Below are 18312 nucleotides of genomic sequence, written 5' to 3' on the forward strand. Positions count from 1 at the left end.
ATAGAAGCGGTATGAATGACATGACTCTCTGAGCCAGACCAGAAGATACAAACTGTGTCAGGAGTGTACATTCTTTACAGCATGTAATGTTTTACGTATTTTTACGTATAGAACTTCCAATTGAAAAGTCGCTGGGGTAGCCATGTTAACTAGGTCGGTAGATAGCATAGAGTACACTCTTAACTCGGCACCCTTTATTTTAGCTTTTAGCGGCGATTAACCTCTACAGCAGACGTAGATTTGCATTAAAGGTCAGATATGCCGATTTTGAAGTGCCGCAGAACTGAGCGATACTCGCGCTGTGTGTTCCCCCTGGAACTCCAAGGTCACTTGCGAAAATAGCACGCTGTTTAGTCATAGATCATAACGATTTCTCAGATGTCATTATAGGAACCTCTGAACACCCACACCGTGCGCAACATCCGCCTCCAGAAAAAGATTTGGTAGGGGGTGAGTCGGGTTTGCACTCTTGCCCCCCTTTTTAGAAAAATCGTGGGAACGCCCATGCTGCTGCAGTGTGCAGGGCATGAGAGGTTTGACTGCTTTTTATAACCAGTACCCATTCAGTAAACCTGGGTTACCTGTGATACTCACCGATTCGTAAATGCTTAGAGGTCAGATATACCGATTTTGAAGTGCCCCAGAACTGAGCGATACTCGCGCTGTGTGTTCGTTAGCGAAGACTGAATATGTGTGCGAAATATCTTGGTCCAACTGTTCGTAGTTTTTTTAGAAAGCATTTTTTTTTAGTTCTCAAGCCCGCCCGTCAGACCGTCGGCAAACCCTACGCACTGGCTCATCGACGTCACTGCTCTCGGTTTATCTGTCTTTGGCTTGGCATGAACTCATGGCTTGGCCGCTTTGCTTCTTTCGTTTTGTCCTCTGTGCATCGTACATAAGCGAACAGCTGTTATGTTATTGCTAAGCCGGAAGCAAAGCATGTGAATATTTTTTTGGCACGGCGTCGTTTGGAAAGTGCACAACCTTGTTCTGACCTTGTTTTTTATGGGCTGGAGCGATATGATACGTGATATGCCACGGCGAAGTTGTTGAAGATGCGACGGTGCTACGCTATTAGAACAATTCATCGGAGAATTCAAGTGTTGCCTATTATAAGCTGCCAAAAGACCAAGCAGTGCGAAGCTCTTGGTTGACAGTGGTGCCTGCTAATTTCCACTGCAAGGATTTCGTCCACGAATGTTATCATACGTTACGCGCGACTCCAGAGGCAATTTGGAATCTCGGCACGAAATCGTCTGATGAAAATCTGAGGTGCCCGACGCACAACATTTTGAACGTGCCACGGAGGATCTAGGCAAAAAACGAGAGCAAAAAAGGTAAGTCGAGGTTCAGATATAAAAAATAGCAAGCTTAATGAATCGATTGTGCAGCGGTCCTATACTGCGCTTACTCTGATATAACCACGATTAACAATACAATAGTATTGATAATCTAACTTCTGAATTATCACAGGTGCACGCTGAAGGCGGAAATGAAGCAGGATCTGGCTTGCATCTGGTGCATGAAGAAATTGCTGACATGTTAGTTGCAGTCTACCTCCACCAACAGGTATGACAATGTGATGTTATAATTTGAGTATTCACCTATGTTCAACTTTTCATGTGCGGTCACATGCAGACATCTTGACACCACTTTTAAATCTGCCCTCAAAGTTACAACCTGTGCTTTCAGGGTGGAAAACAAAGGTCGCCATTCCGATTAGCTGCTATCTCCCAGTTCAAGCACTTTTGCTGTCTGGACACTGGTTCCTGTGGACGGGGTGTTACAAGCTTCACTGTCTGATATAGAAGGTACGTTACATTAGTTCAGTTAATTTGTCTTTTGCACATTTTTGTTACTGTTAGCTGGATTACTGTTGGACAAACAATCCTTTGTGACACGCAGAAGCTGATGTCGCCTCTGATAACGTTTTAGAATTTTCAGTGTCATCAACGTCCATTGAGGAAGGTGTCTTTACTATCCGTGAATTTTTAATTGAAGAATAGCCCAGAATTCATGTTAACATTGTCTACTCTTATTAATTCACTGTCTGTGTTCGAAGACCTAAGAAATATGGAAACTATTTATTTGTCACAACTTCACACTGGATGTGGTACTGGATTGACATGTAAGGTAAAATACCTGGATTCTACAATAATTGTGTTGAACTTGGTGCATTACCGTGGGCAATACCACATTTATTACATTTTTAGTGGGTCCGGTGCACAAATACTGCGTGCATACTGCATACATACATACTGTTCGATAGGCAAAAGTACCTGAGTAATGCTGTGTAGTCTTTTTACCCAAAGTCCATACTCTTACTGCAAAGTCACAGTACGTAGAACAGCAATGTGCAGGTATGCTGCGATATAGATTCACAACAGAAAGAAGACTGTTGAGAGCATCTAAATTTTAATGAGACGAGACTTTCGTGCACAAGGCTGCTCTTGTTAATGTCTAACATGAAGTTACAAAATCCCAGAATATATAAAACATGTTGTAATGTAGAGAGCGAGGGTTGGTACAGACATAAAAATAATTATACAATCATATAGAACAAAATAAAAAGGAACTCTCAACTCAATAACTCAATAACTCTACTTGTTCTCTACCTTACAACATGTCTTATATATTCTGGAATTTTGCAACTTGATGTTGGACCTCAAGAAGTACAGCCTTCTGTGCGAAAGTCTTCTTTCTGTTGTGTACAATCATTATAAAGTACATATGACTATCCATTTCTTGTCATTAAATGCTTTTTCTTTTCTTTCTTTTTTTTTCGGCGTGATAAGCAACCATAAGGACACATGCCAGAAAGGGAGTCTCTTTGGGATGACAAACCCTCATCACCTCATGAGGATACAATTGTTGACGAATGGTTCATGTTCTCAAGCACATCGAAACTTCCACAAATAATTCATGAAAAAGCCAGTCAGTGCTAGCACCAGGAATTGAACGTGGACCGTCCTGCTACCAGTCAGAGATGTTACATTTCAGGCACTCATTGACTTTTGGTGAATTACTTGTTGACTTTGTCCCAAGGTGGAGCTCGCCACAGCTCATCTGTTAATGTTGTGGAGTGTGTTGCGTTTTTCTCTTTGTGTGTTCCAGACTCAGAACGGTTAATTTCGATCAGGTCAGGTACGTTTCATTTAGACATGGCAAACATAAAGTGGTGTTTCTCAACACAACTTAGCAGTGGCCTTCATGCATTACTGCTACGGCCATTAAACGTGAATGGAAAGCTGCACATTATGCATGATGTAAAACCCCAAGACTAGGGAACACGAAGGAACAGACACAAACACGTCCCTTTGTGTTCCCTTTTCTCGGGTTTTACATCATGCATCATCTTCACCAGCTCGCTTGTTTCCTAGCCGTTTTTTCTGCACATTATGTTTACTCTACTTTTATCGTGTGCTATGTAATCTTGTTCAAGTTCTGTCAAACGAGAGTGTAATGCTATAAAAAATTCAGTACACTCTTTATGTGGGTTGAATTGTAGCGCATGAATGCAGGAAGGAAACTGTCATGCTATGGCAAGTGTTTATGTATTGTACATTTAACTACTAATTTGTTTTATTGGTTGGCTTTCGCCGGCGTATCATGTCAAGCCATGTTACATTAATTTGCAACATGTTCTTCTTAGTAGCCAGAGCAGCTGATACACAGAGAGAACATAGCCCGTGTGTGTTTGTCTTTTCCCCCGCCGCCCTTGGGTTTCCTCCCTGATGGCTACACATGTCAGGGACAGGTTTCAGAACCGGTAGTTCCGGCCAAGTGTGGATTGCTTTTCAGGGGATCATTACGCTGGCAGATGAAACATATGGTTTAAATTATTTGCAGGACAGGAACTATGTAGCGTCACACAAATACTACTACTACGACGTAAGAGTGGTTTCAAATCTAGCTTTTTTGTGTTCCTGACATTATCGCACAAGATGTAGTATCCACTATGATCCTTTATGCGGGGGGTATGTACAGTGCAATCAACAGATGCTATTTACAAATCTGTGTTTCCTGCTGTGCTGAAATGGGGTAGTTTGTATCTGAGAGCCATAGCGAAACACCGGCAGCCAAGGACAGACTTTTGATGCCCTCGAGAAACATGGCAACACATTGCAGGGACCCTAGATGCTGCCTAAATTTCCAGAACCAGAGCTCAAGGCAGCGGTTAAACAACAAGTGGTTAGAGAAATCCAAGACAGTTGCATGTGTAAGCAGTCCGCAGTTGCATTTGCTTCTGGCCGAGATACGTTATCTCAAAGGTGACGCACGGGCACACTATGAATGGTACTAGGGCTGCCTGTGAAATAGAATGAGGAGAGGGGGAGATATATAACCCTTTTTGTTGTCTGTTATTCTATTGGTTAAATTGTCATTCGCTTAGCAGCATATATGTGTATATTCCAGAGTCTGCTAATAAATATATCAGTTGAGAGCTAGCAGTCGCATTGTAGATGTCTCATCCTGTCCTTGACTGCTTGTGTTTCACTATGGCCATGCTTGCTATTGCAAAAACAAAAACAAAACAAAAAAAGACCATAGAAAAACACGAAAAGAGCGACCTAAAAAGCTGCCTGTTCTAGTGCTCACATGGAGGCAATGCAATCAGGTGACATGTTCCATTCATGAACTGTGCATAGTAGTACATATCACAATGGCAACCGATTGTTCAGATTTTTCTTGAAGTTTGTTTGTTTGTTGAACTTTGTTTTTTGGAGCCTTGTTTGCACAGTCTATTATTGGAGCTTTATGTTTATTTTTTTTTTATTTCTGCAAATACCTCAGATTCCCGCGAGGGGCGTTACATGAGGGGTGTGTGAACGAATAATACAATAAGAACTATACATCACATAATGAATATATTAATATAAACTAGCACGCGAGGTTACATATGTTCAGTAACACACAAACAAAATAATACAAGTAAATGAGACACACTTTATAATTCAAAAAAGGAACACAACTGTCTACGAAATGCAGAAACATCAGAGATGGTGGCGATGGATTGGGGAAGGTCATTCCAAATGTCAATAGCATGTGGAAAGAAGGAATGGAGAAACTGGGATGAACGACAATGGATATGCTCAACTTTGCATGTGTGATCAGTCCGGGCGGAGACGTAGTGTGCTGGTGCAATGAAAGAGGGTCGGATGGCTTGATTGAAGTAAAACTTGTGAAAGAGACACAAACAAAAGTATCTTCTACGGAGTGCAAGAGGGGGAAGATCGATGGATGATTTTAACGAGGTAATACTAGACGGATATGAATAGTTAGACAAAATAAAACGGGTTGCACGATTTTGAATGGACTCGAGAAGATCCGTAAGAGTTGAGTGGTAGGGATCCCTTATGCTGCAGGCATACTCTAGTTTGGGTCTAATTAGGGTTAGGTAAGCAAGACGTTTGACGTCCGGGGGAGCAGGCCTAAGGTTACGACGTATGAAGCCAAGTTTACGATTTGCATCCTTTACAATGGTATGAACGTGATCTGACCAGGAAAGATTTGATGAGAAATGAAGCCCTAAATACCTGTAGTTATCAGAAGTGTTGACAACCCATTCGTCAGTGTGGTATTGATAGGTGAGAGGGGACCTAGAGCGAGAAAATGGAACATGGCAGCACTTGGAAGCATTTAAGGGAAGACGCCAAAAGGAACACCAGCTGGAAACTGACGCAAGGTCTTGCTGAAAGGTTATTTGATCTGAACGGGATTTAATAGCACGGTATAATACGCAGTCATCGGCGAAGAGCCTGATGCAGGATGAGATGGAGTGCGGGAGGTCATTTATAAATATAAGAAATAGAAGAGGACCAAGAACAGAACCTTGGGGTACACCCGAAGAAACAGGGAGGAAGGCCGAAGAGGAGTTGTTTGAGCTCTGTTAGAAAGGTAACTCACGATCCACTTAAAGACGTCGGAATGTAGGTTAAGGAGCGAAAGTTTGTGTAAAAAACCTGAATGTGACACAGAATCAAATGCTTTTTTAAAATCAAGAAAGACTGCATCTGTTTGGACTCCACGATCCATATTGGAGAGGATATCAAAGGTGAATAGGGAGAGCTGGGTTTCGCATGAAAAACCCTTACGAAAACCATGTTGTTGAGCAAAAAAGAAATTGTTGCCTTCGAGGTGAGACGAGATAGCTGAGTAAATTACGTGTTCGATGATTTTGCACGGAATACTAGTTAAGGAAATGGGACGATAATTGAGGGGAGATGACGTATCGCCGCCTTTGAAAAAGGGGACGAGCTTGCCCTGTCGCCAGTCGTGGGGCACGTGCCCCTGTTCAAGTGATTGCGTGAAGATGAAGGTCAGGAACATGGACGAGGGTTCTTTGGTATTTTTAAGTACCTTAGAGTTGATGGAATCAAGTCCACAAGAGTGCGATAATTTCATGTTCTCAATTACCTTAAGTACCCCGGGCTGGGAGACCACAATTTTGGGCATAGGAGTGAAAGCGCCGGTGGATGTGAGAGCACGGGGGAAACTTTGACGGTCGTCATGCGTAAACACACTGACAAAAGCTTCGTTAAAGACAGTCGCACAGTCGGCGTCACACATTGCTGATCCGTCGGGGTTAGTCAGGCGGATGGAATCTCGCGCCGGTGGATTAATAATTTTCCAAAATTTGCGAGGGTTATTAGATAACGTAGTGGTAAGCTCCGTGGAATAAAACTTGCGCTTTGCATGGCGAATAGCCCTTATGTACTCGGTCGAACACTCGTGATATTTTGAGTACGCGGACTCAGTACCAGTTCGTTTGGCTTGCCGGTAGAGGCGGTTTTTCTTATTGCGGAGCTTCCTTAGGTTATTTGAATACCAAGGAGCGCACGTAGATGGTTTTATTACAACTGATGGGACGTGTCTGTCAATCAGCTCATTAAGTTTATTTCGAAAGAGGATCCAATTTTCCTCAACCGAACGTTCACCACCACCGACCATGAATGATGGAAAGTAAGAAAGTAGCTCGTGGTTTATTGCCACAAAGTCAGCCCTGTCATAGAGCCTTATTGTTTTACGAGCGGCTTGTCTAATAGGAGCGCATAAGCGAAGCGGCAGGGAATAGCTTTGTGGTCGCTAATATGCAATGGGAATGATATTGGTCTAGCGATAGAAGGGTCATTAGCAAGTATCAAGTCGAGAATTGATGCACTTGAGGTCGAAGTACGTGTAGGTTCAGAAATTAGTTGTGTTAAACCAAGGGTAGAACAAACATAGGCGAAATCAAATTCCTCACGCGAAGACCCAGTAGGGATGTTCCAGTTGATACCCGGATAATTGAAATCTCCCGTGATACACATCTTAGCATTAGGATGACGTGTGATAAGTGTCAACAGTGCATCAGTGAACAAAGGTACAAAACCAACAGAGTCCGGTGGCCTACAAAAAACGCCTAAAAGTAAGTCGACATATGCGAGCTTTAGTTTGACCCATAACATTTCTAAAAGAAACTCGACATGAACTGGTGAACACTGGACGCCCTGCCTTACGCCGATGAGGACGCCGCCACCACGACGACTTGCACGATCGCAACGATAGACATCAAAGTTTGGATGCAAGCAAGTGATTTCATTGTTACAAATAGCGGAGGTCAACCACGTTTCCGTAAGAAGTAGGACATCACATGAGCAATCATCTATAACACTTGAAACGATATCTTGTTTATTCAGTATACTTCGCACGTTAGCAAGAATAACCGATAACTGTTGTCGGGGTGGTGGCGACGGCGGACGTGTTTGCGTGACATTGCTCTCAATTTGCTATATTGGTACTTCCTGTACGCAATTGGCACAATGATCAAAGACAAAACACTTTCCAGCGGCGTACAGCTTATCAAAGCGGAGTTTGAAAGGGTGACCAAGAGTTCGCCCGTGCTCAACAAGCTTACTTCTAGCGCGCCTTGTAGCTAACGAATAATCTTGACTAACAGAAACACCAGTTTCACGAAAGGCACTGCTCTTTGAGATTATATTATCTTTAACCTTAGTTGAGACCAATTTCACAATGACTGGGCGGTTTTTACCAGGTGTGTACGACGACGAAGCTGAATTGTCCACACGTACGATTTTGCTGCTCCGCCGATTTTGTTCTAAATCTTTCGAGATTCCAGAGCGTTTTGTTCCTCCCACACCCTGTACGGCAACCCCGTAAGCCCCCCAAACGGCGGCGTAGGGCAACTCGCCCGCCTCCCCAAGATGGAGGCAGCGGCGTCCCCCGGCCACTCGTCCACAGGGGGGCCACTGCGAGAGTTTCGCGGCCGCGCCAAGTGTGTCGCCACGGTAGTATCGATTGGGGCGCCATCACTTCGCAAGACTTCTTCATCATGAAAACAAAACCCGACTTAATAGGTGTACTTCTTCTACAACAACTGGACAAAGTGCGAGCCTAAGTTTCTTTGAGTAAACATGTTCTCTTCCATTTAGAATGTGTGTGTCACGTGGTCACATTCCTACAACCGCCAGCAAGCAATCCGAAACTTTGGGCGCGAGCTTTGAACCGTTGATCGTTGGAGTGGCAGCAACGGAAGGTGGAAGCTGGTGCGTTAGTGTGCGCTTTGTATCAACCTGTATCTTTCAAAGTAAGTAACCGTAGAAATATTATGAGTTATGGTGAATGTGCGTGGGTGGGTGCGTGAACTGTTGTGCGATTTTGTATTGCACAGATGTGATAGACACCAGTTCCGGATACACGGATATACGCCAAGCAAAAGCGCACTGGTAAGAATAAGAATACTCGTATCTCTGTGAAGGTAGTTAGTACGTGCAGAACCCGGAATTGCAGGATTCACATTTGATCGATTATTTTCAGGTCCTTCGAGGTGCAGAACACCGAAACTGCTTTCCCGGAAGCGTTGTGTACGTACGGAAATCCACATTGACATATCAAAGAACCCTTGCAAACATATAAAGGCCGCCTGAAAATCAAGCTTCATGATACTGGAAAGCAAGTCACAAAGCATGCCTCCTCCAGAAGAGGCTTGTTACGAAGAAACCCTGTGATGTGTTTGTTAACTATAATTATACTTTTTTGCAACGCCTGCGCAGCGATTTCGAGAAAACTAGTGACATCATATTTGCATATCTATGAATAAGCTTGATGAATACAGTGTTTCCGTTCCAATATCTGTGTTTGTCACTTTCTGACGTCCGCCTCGTAAACCAGTAGAATAATTAATGAAAGGCACAGAACCGCAGCACCGGAGAGGCCGCTGAGCTCTCCGCCATGTTGGATAAGCATGAAAAACAGTGTCCTCGGACGAATGCGGTACCCGCCGCCTTATCCAAAATCATAGCGAATGCGCATGCGCAGAATTGGTCTTGCAACCACTGGGGTCGTATTTGGCGCTGCTGCTGCCCGAAAAACGTCCCCATTGCGATCAATGGGAGTGTCCCAGCCCTGACTCGTCCTCCACGGAGGAGGCGAGTAATATTGACAGTGATTCCACCTCGAGCTGCAGCACCATACTTCTGGGGAAGAGAAGCGTGCCTTCAACGAGCGGTAGATCCTCATCCGACGACGAACCGTTCCAAGATGTCTTGAAGCGTCCCCGGAAAGCTGGTCGCCGCGTCACCGGTCACTACCCTCCCCTTGAGGGCACGACCGTGATTTTTGCCCCAGTCGACAGAACCTTGAACCTTGCACGGCTCAACCGCCTGAAGTCTCCCAGTTCCTCACCTCGGAGCTGCCCGGGCGAATTAAAGAGATCCGCCCAAACTACTCTAAGAATATTATTGCGGTAGACGTTGTTGCGCCTTCCGCTAAAGCGTCGCTGCTGCAACTCACCAGAATCTGCTCTGTTCCGGTGCGGTCCTATGAGCCACGTCCGCCAAACTCGTGCTATGGCGTCATTACTGACATCGACTCCTCGCTATCGGACCAACAGATTTTGGAGGCCATCAAGTCGGATCCGCCAACCGTTGGAGCGCGACGAATACGGAAGGACGCGGGAGCTGTTAGGCTTACGTTCCTCGGATCGAAGGCACCAAGACAAATCACCTTTCACCTCGTTACTATGCAAGTCCGTGACTTCCTGCCCCGCACCACCCAATGCAGCAAGTGCCTGCGGTACGGTCATGTCGCTGCCTGCTGCACCCGTAAAGAAACGTGCGTCAACTGCGGATCATCCCACGACAGCGCTGAATGTCCAGGTACCGAACCGGTCTGTGCAAACTGTAGAGGTGGCCACCCCGCCACTTCTAGGGACTGTCCGAAGTTCAAGGAACAGCGGCGCGTCGCCAGGGAGCGCTATCGCTCGGACAGCAGTTACAGAGTTGCGCTTGAAAAGGTGCGGAACGTCGAACGCCGGAAAAGCCGAAGGAAAAGGGTTACACCTGGCCGCTCCACCAGAGCTCGCTCGCGCGCATCCGGTAATGCGTCTGGACCAGACCCATGCAAGCAGCCCGCCAGGACAGAGAGCGACTTCCCGCCCCTACCGCCACCAGGCCACGGTCGCCAGGATGAAGCCCCCAACCCGCCCCCTCCGCCCCCGCCTCACCCAAGCAGCCCCTTACCCCCAGTGTCCGCACTTACCCACGGGCCTCCGACCGCGCATCTTGGGACCGATCACACAGCGCGCACGTGCCAACCATCATCCTTCGAGTCCTCTTCGCGGCGCTCAAGGCCATTGTCACCGCCCTCCCTCAATGTACCGCTCTCTCGGAAGTCCAGTCGATTCTGAACCTCGAAAGCGAAATCGACTCACTCCTCCACGTCGGTCTAGGCCGACACTAGGCCCCACCACTCACCACTCACCACCACCACTCATCCAGTCATGCAGTACCAAGAGACGACAATCTTCCAATGGAACGCGAGGAGCCTCCAGCCCAAAGTGTCTGACTTTCGTCAGTTTGTTTGGCGCCACAAGTTCCCGCTGTTGTGCATCTCCGAATGTGGAATCACCGAGGCTTTCCGCCTATCGAACTACCTCACTTTTACCTCCAGCTCCCAAGGACAGAGATGCAGTGCCGCGCTGTTCGTCCGCTCCGACATCCCTGCCATTAAGCGGCCGGTCCCCACCGTGGGTACTGGGGAGTATGTCTGCTGTTCCGTACATATGGGCGACCTCGTGCTCACGGTGATATCTCTGTACCTGCCTCCTGCTACAGCGTATGACGTCAACGACCTGGCTGCTCTACTCGACAGCGTGCCGTCTCCGTGTCTCCTCTGTGGCGACTTTAATGCCCATAACACCATCTGGGGCAGCACACGTACGGACGCTCGGGGCGCGCGCCTTGCGGCTCTATTCGAGGAATGGGACCTCCTTGTTCTGAACGATGGCTCCCCTACGTTCCTTAAGTCCATGAATCTTTCTTCGTGCCTGGACCTCACCGTCGTCTCGTCCCCCATTGCGCGGCTCTTCAGGTGGGGCGTCGACGCCGACTCGCTCGGAAGCGACCACCCGCCCGTCCTGGTTAGCGTGCTGGGACCCCGGCGGGCCTGCCCCTCTCGCCGTGTGAAGAGGACAGACTGGCAGTGCTACAGGTCTGCACTCAGGTCCCACGTGGCTGATCATGCTCCGGACAATATGGAGGACTTCTCCCGAGAAGTCGTGTCTGCCGTGGACGCCGCAACGACAGTCCTCACCTTACCCTCTAAGTTCACGGCCGTCGACGCGGAATATGAACGACTCCGTGCCGTACGGCGCCGCGCTGAGCGTCGTGCCCGCCGCACCCGTCTTCCAACCCACATCCGTGAAGCCCGAAACATACAAACGGCAATACAAAGGCGTTTACGCACACTAGCGCGGAATCATTGGAGAAACTTTGCATTATCTTTGTCCCCCCGCACCCCGCTCTCCCGGATATTGACTGTCCTGCACGGCCTCGCAACACCAGTCACCCAGCGACACCCGTTTCGGTCGCTTGCAGTATCCTCTGGACAGTCCGAAGTCCAAGTCGCAGAGGAGTTCTGTTCGCGCTTGACGTCAGCGCCAGCCAACGCCCTTACGTCACCTTATGATATTCCTATAGCCTTGGAGCCGTCGATGGAGCCATGCTTAGACGCTCCCTTCTCCCTCTTTGAGCTCGAGTCGGCCATAGCACACTCACCCATGCACACCTCTCCAGGGGCAGACCAGGTCACGTACAAGGCACTCCGCAATCTCCCTCGCAGCGGGCGCGAAGCCCTCCTCAAACTCTTTAACGAATCATGGCGTTCAGGATGCGTCCCGCAGCAGTGGAAAACGGCGATGGTGGTTCCCATCCTCAAACCAGGGAAATCCCCTCATAACATCGACTCCTTCAGGCCAATAGCCCTGACAAGCTGCGTCGGAAAGGTTATGGAGCGCATGGTGTCCTCCCGCGTCAACTGGTACCTCGAGTCCACGATGTTCTTCCCTGAAGCCATGGCAGGTTTTCGGCAAGGCAGGTCATCAATTGACAATGTCATCGACATTGTCTCCAGCACACAGCAAGCACGCTCTGAAGGGAAGCTCACTGTGGCGGTCTTCCTGGACGTGATGAAGGCCTACGACAGCGTCCTCCACAGCACCACCGTCGCGACGCTTCAAGAAGCGGGAGTGGGCAACCGCCCGCTCTCGTGGATACAAGATTTCCTCTGCAACCGGTCCCTGTTTATTCGTACTGCCGACGGCGACACCGCTACCTTTGCTGTGCAGCGCGGCGTTCCGCAGGGCTGTGTGCTCAGTCCCCTCTTCTTTAATGTCATCATGGCCTCCCTCCCTTCGCAAATAAGTACTGATGTCAACGTTACGATCTACGCGGACGACATTTGCCTTTGGACATCATCCACCCGCCGGGACACTATCCAACGCCGCCTACAAGGTGCTCTCAACACCGTCGAGTCCTACCTCTCCGACCGTGGTCTCTCCGTGTCCCCATGCAAAACGTCGGCCATGGGCTTCTCTCGCCGTTCCTTCAAGAATTACCCCCTTCGAGTTGCGGGAGCGCAGCTCAGCTTTGTCCGACAGTGCACATACCTAGGCATAACCATTGACGCAGGGCTATCGTGGTCGCCACATGTCAGGGTCCTGTCTTCCAAAACCAATATCCTCGCAAATGTGCTCCGCCGCATCTCCGGCGCCTCCTGGGGCCCGTCGTACGCTGACCTCCACCATGTGCACAACTCGCTCACGCTGGGCGCTCTCCGCTACAGCCTCCCGGTCCTGCGCGGTGTTGGCCGTACCGGAGAGAGGGAACTCTTAAACATCCAGGCCGTAGCCTCCGTATCTGTCTCGGCGTCCCAAGGACGTCCGAAACCTTCTCGGTCCTTGCAGAGGCGGGAGAACCCCCGGCCCCCATCCTCCGCGACAAGGAGACCCTCCGAACCTACGCGCGCTTCATCACACGGCACCCCCTGCATCACCTGCGAACGATACCGCAGAAGTACCCGGACTCTGCCTTCGACGACGCCATTCGCAGACTCAACGGGCGCCTTCCGCCTGCACCGGCGGGGTCGTTCGCACCCCCTATGTGGACCTTCGACCGACCCACAACGATAACACGTATCCCCGGCCTCCCTCGCAAGCATGACACACCCACGGGGGTCGCGCGGCAGCTCGCGTTGGAGCACATTTACTCGCTTCATGACCAGCGAGTACCCATATACACTGATGGCTCGGTGATACCAGGCGGGTCGGCAGCAGCCTTCTACGTGCCTCACGCCCACTGCAGCCATGGGTTTAAACTCCCGTACGAGACTTCATCCACCGAAACCGAAATGATCGCCATTTATGAAGCCCTGAAGTTCATCTCGGCATCCGTTCCCGCACCATGGACCATCTTCACAGACAGCAAGGCGGCGCTAGAAGTGCTGTCATCATTCTCGATCGCCCTTGTTCAGGACATTGGCGCTCTCATCGTTCAGTGCCTCAGCCGTCTCGCCCGCGCGGGCCACAGCGTTTGGCTTCAGTGGGTCCCCGGTCACACAGGCCTCCCCGGCAACACATCCGCCGACGCCGCTGCGAAGCAGGCCCACACCTCTGCACCATTGTTATCGGTCCCGCTATCACCCTCGTCATGCCGACTCCACATACGCCGCATGTGCGCCCAGCACACTCGCCTCTTCACTGAGAGCGCCGTCCCAGCCCGCACTCTCCTTCATTCCATCGATCCCAAGATGGAGCTCACCATCCCACTGAGCCTCACTCGAAGGGAGAGCTCACTCCTTCACCGCTTACGACTCAACGTCACTAAGACCCCATCGCGCCAGTTCCTCATGGGCAACGTAGGTTCTCCACTATGCACGAAATGTGGTGTGGTGGCGGACACTACCCACCTCCTCCTGCACTGCCGCCTTTACTCTTCAGCCAGAGCCGCACTTGAGCAACAGCTCACACACCTCGGCCTGCACCTCACGCTGCGGACCTTACTCGGCCCCGTGCAGCGCGCCCGACAGTGCCTAGTCACCAGACTGCTCCTCCGTTACCTCGCTGCCACCGACCTACTGGTCGCCTTGTGAACCGGACTGTGCCCGCCTGGGTACTCTCTCTCTGATTCTTTTATTTTTATTTTTAATTTTATATTCTTTTTTTGGGGAATAGCAAGCCGACACCCTGTCTGGCTGACCTTTCCCTCGTTCCTCTTCTTTGTTTGTTTGTTTGCTATCATTAAACATATCCCCCCCCCCCAGGTGTGTATTTACCCAGACGATGTGCGCGTTCGATCTCGTGCGAGGCGACGTCTACCTTAAAGGAGTACAGAGGGCCATCCAAAAAAATTTCAGATTAAGACATCTGATGAAAGTGTGTGTGTCATTATACCGAATAGCGCGAAAGGTTTTGATGTGTGCAATTTGTTTCCCAGAAAAAAACTCACATAAACATAGCTCCGCGCCTTCACCCTTAACTCGCCACTCCAGCTATAACGAGGATGAGGAGGTATGATGGCACGTCACCGATGACGGCATAAGGAGACTCGTTCTGGTTTGCCGGTCAGTGGGGGTCAGCGCATTGTCCCTTTGCCGCCGTAAACCTGTTTTGCCAGTTTCCTGGAGAATTGGGGATAGAAGGAGCGGCCGAAGCATTACCGAGCAAGGAGAAAGGCTTTATCAGAACCCCGAACTGCCGAGTAGCAGACGACAGCGGAGTAGCAGACAACATTTCTCTAGGCCAATCAGCGAACGTTCTCCTTATAGCGTCAGCGCGAGGTTCCAGGCAGATCGCAGGCTGGTACTGCTCTTCACCACCGTTGCGCACGGTCGCTTTTTGCGGCGTATTTTAAATTCAATTTCTGCGATAATTATGACTCTGTGGTGTAAATTACTTCGCATGGTGCATCTTACTGGCAAACTTAACAGTTTTATAGGAAGAAAACGGGGTGTTAAAAATGACTTCTGAGCCTTTCAGACTCCGCCCATGTCTCGGTTGACGAGTCACTGAGCCCAAAGAATATTAAATTGTTGCGACGCGAGCGGTCTTCGAGGTCTATCAGACGAGATGATACATTGTTGACCGTAGTGGATAGGGCAGATACTGAGGTGCTAACAGCTGCTACTTCACATGACAGGCCACGAAGTTTAGTTAGCTCGGTTTCAATACCCGCAACTTTATCGGTGAGTGACCGAAGGCAAAGCTCAGTAACTTTTTGGTTTTCCTGAATCTTGTGTAACTCGCGAAGTACGTTGGACTGACTTTCCTGTATGACTCTTAGGGCAGTCATTACGTCGTCCTGAGATTTGAGAGTTGGGGAGCCAGGGTTAAGTTCAATGTCTCCTGACAGGGCGAGAAGTCTACTGACATAAGTACGTAACGCACAATGCAAGCAAACATAGCGCCTCCGAAAGCCTGGGCACGGCACCGCCACAAGATAAATATCATTGCTGCGAAACGAAGAGGTACCACCGAGATAACTAACCTGCAGCGCAAGAAAGGGTGAGTGCTTCGTTCTTTGAGCGATGCCGTGCCCCGACTGAAGGCTGGCGTTCCGGTCCTTTTGAAGAAGTGAGATGGGCTCCGACCAATGTTGACAGGTGGTAGATGTCAAAATCGCCGTACTTGACTTGATCAGATGAAGATCCTCAACTCTGCCATCACGTGGAACAGTTGTCGAAAATGCTGGTATGAAGCGTGATGATTCCGATAAGCTTGACGCAACAAGCAGAACCTGCAGCGCAAGAAAGGGTGAGTGCTTCATTCTTCCCCTGTGATGTGATTCCCCTGTTGAGATAGTTTAAGATTACTGATGCTGTGCAGTTTGTTAATTTTGAAACTGTACTGTGCTGAGGTACAAAAAGAGAATTGTCATATCTGCATTTGAGTACAGAGGAATAATTTCCTTGTTGACATTAATATTTGCACCAGGTCACAACATTGTTGATTGATGGAAAATGTAAATAAATATATTTATTTGCTTGCCAAACGATGCACAAATGTCTTCTTTTCTAGTGAGGTATTCCCTAGAAGATGAAAGATGAAAGTCACAGAAAAGGTGAGCCAGCTGTAGGACTCGAACATGGTTCAACCTGTTCAGGTATTCCCTGTTCACCAGACATGAATGTGGAAAAGTTAAAGGGGCACAATGATGGTAGAGTCTAGCATTGCTTTTTGCCACTTCACATATATGCACTGTTATTCGTGTGCACATGTAGGAATAGGACGGTAGAGCATGCGCATAAAAAATTTCGTATGCAGCCACACATATGGTTCAGGAGATTAATAAGATGATGTCCAAGCATATATAATTGTGCTTTATGTGCAATGGGTTTGCTAACGCATTGCTGCCATGATTCCTTTTTTATAAATTCTTTTTATAAATTTTATTTTTATTTTATATAAATTTTATATTACTTATTGTATACTTATTTTTTATCAATTTTAAAAATTAAAAACTCAAGTGTAAGAGTGCCCTTTGCAAATGGTTTGGTAACGTGTCTCTAACTGTAAAGGTAAGAGGCAATCGAGAATGCTGCAGACAGGGTTGCAACTTACATATTGCTTATCATGTCCTACATGATAAATATTAAAAGTGATTTCTACAATAATTCCTGAGCACGGAATTAATTCCGAGGCTGGCCAGTGATGTCACCCAGGACGATAAGTCACATAATTGCCTCTAACACTTTTACACCCCATGGGCTGAGTTGTGAATTGAAACAGCACTCTGCAGAAGGATAAGGTGCACCTGATTTCTAGGATCTATGCTATGCCCTAACTCTTCAGACCCCACATTTCTGAAAATACAATTTCTCAGTGTCAGTATGTGCTCTGGTACTTCTTTTGCGTCTGCATAGTGTGCAACCACATGGCTTCTGGAGCTTTCGTGTGCATGTTTTTGTGCTACGGTGCTCATTACAAACAATAACCAGATGTTAGACATATAAAATGCAGTAGTTTGTAGCGTGCCACACAACGCAGCGTGACATGGGAGTGTGTGTTTCAAAGAAAGCTTCTGGAAAATGCACAGAATCCCACAAAAAGTTTAAAATGTGATTTGTATTTCGTTTTACGTCTCTCGTCGTTACATACCATCGTCGACGGTGTTGCACATTGATATATCGTACGTAAAACTTGTCCCATAACAGTGCTTATGCGGTTTCTCAAATACATAGCACAATTTTTTCCTGCAAGAATAAAACGCTGTCGGCATTTTCTTGCTAAAACGGCTGTCGAAATGTCAGTCAATTTCTTAAGATAATTGACCCTACAATGAGCAAGTGCTCTAAAGGGGCTAACGCAGACGCGACTTGATACAAATTGTACGTGCTCACAAAACACAAACGACGAATTCCAGTCACAACATCGCACAGAGGTTGGTTCGCGAATGAGTTCTCAGCTGCACTGTTGCACTGTTTACTTATCGCGCAACGATGGAACCCGGCTGTCCGCCATCTTCAAGCACAGATACGTGAAGCCGCGAGAAGCCGTAGCTGGAATCCACTGACAAGTACGAAGGCGCTTACACGTCACAATGCCCGTTCGGGTGCATCTACGTCATAAAAATGGCTGCGCCCATGTGTGTTTCGGAATGAATTATCTATTTTTTTGACATGGTACTGTACCAAACTGAGAGTCTGAAGGTGCATTTTGGGGGAGAGCTGGATGTGGGCTTTCAGAATATCACAACCGTTTCGACTATTTGGGATATCGGCATAGCTGACCTTTAAAAACACAATACGTGTGAGGAAGGGACGCCAGAGGTATCAGCGGTTATACTCCGGCTTTACTGGCAGATGAACGAATGAATTCCAAAAACGTCTTCACCCTATACTGCAGACTTAATGAACGTACTCCAACAACTATCATTTCAGTACATGTTCCATCTATTACGTCTAAGGCTGCCATAGGCCTGCTCTTACTCGATGATCACATGAGGGGAGGGTAACGGTAATGGTAACGGAAACAGAAAC

Source organism: Ornithodoros turicata, chromosome 4 (genome assembly GCF_037126465.1).
Source record: "Ornithodoros turicata isolate Travis chromosome 4, ASM3712646v1, whole genome shotgun sequence".
In the NCBI taxonomy this organism is placed as follows: Eukaryota; Metazoa; Arthropoda; class Arachnida; order Ixodida; family Argasidae; genus Ornithodoros; species Ornithodoros turicata.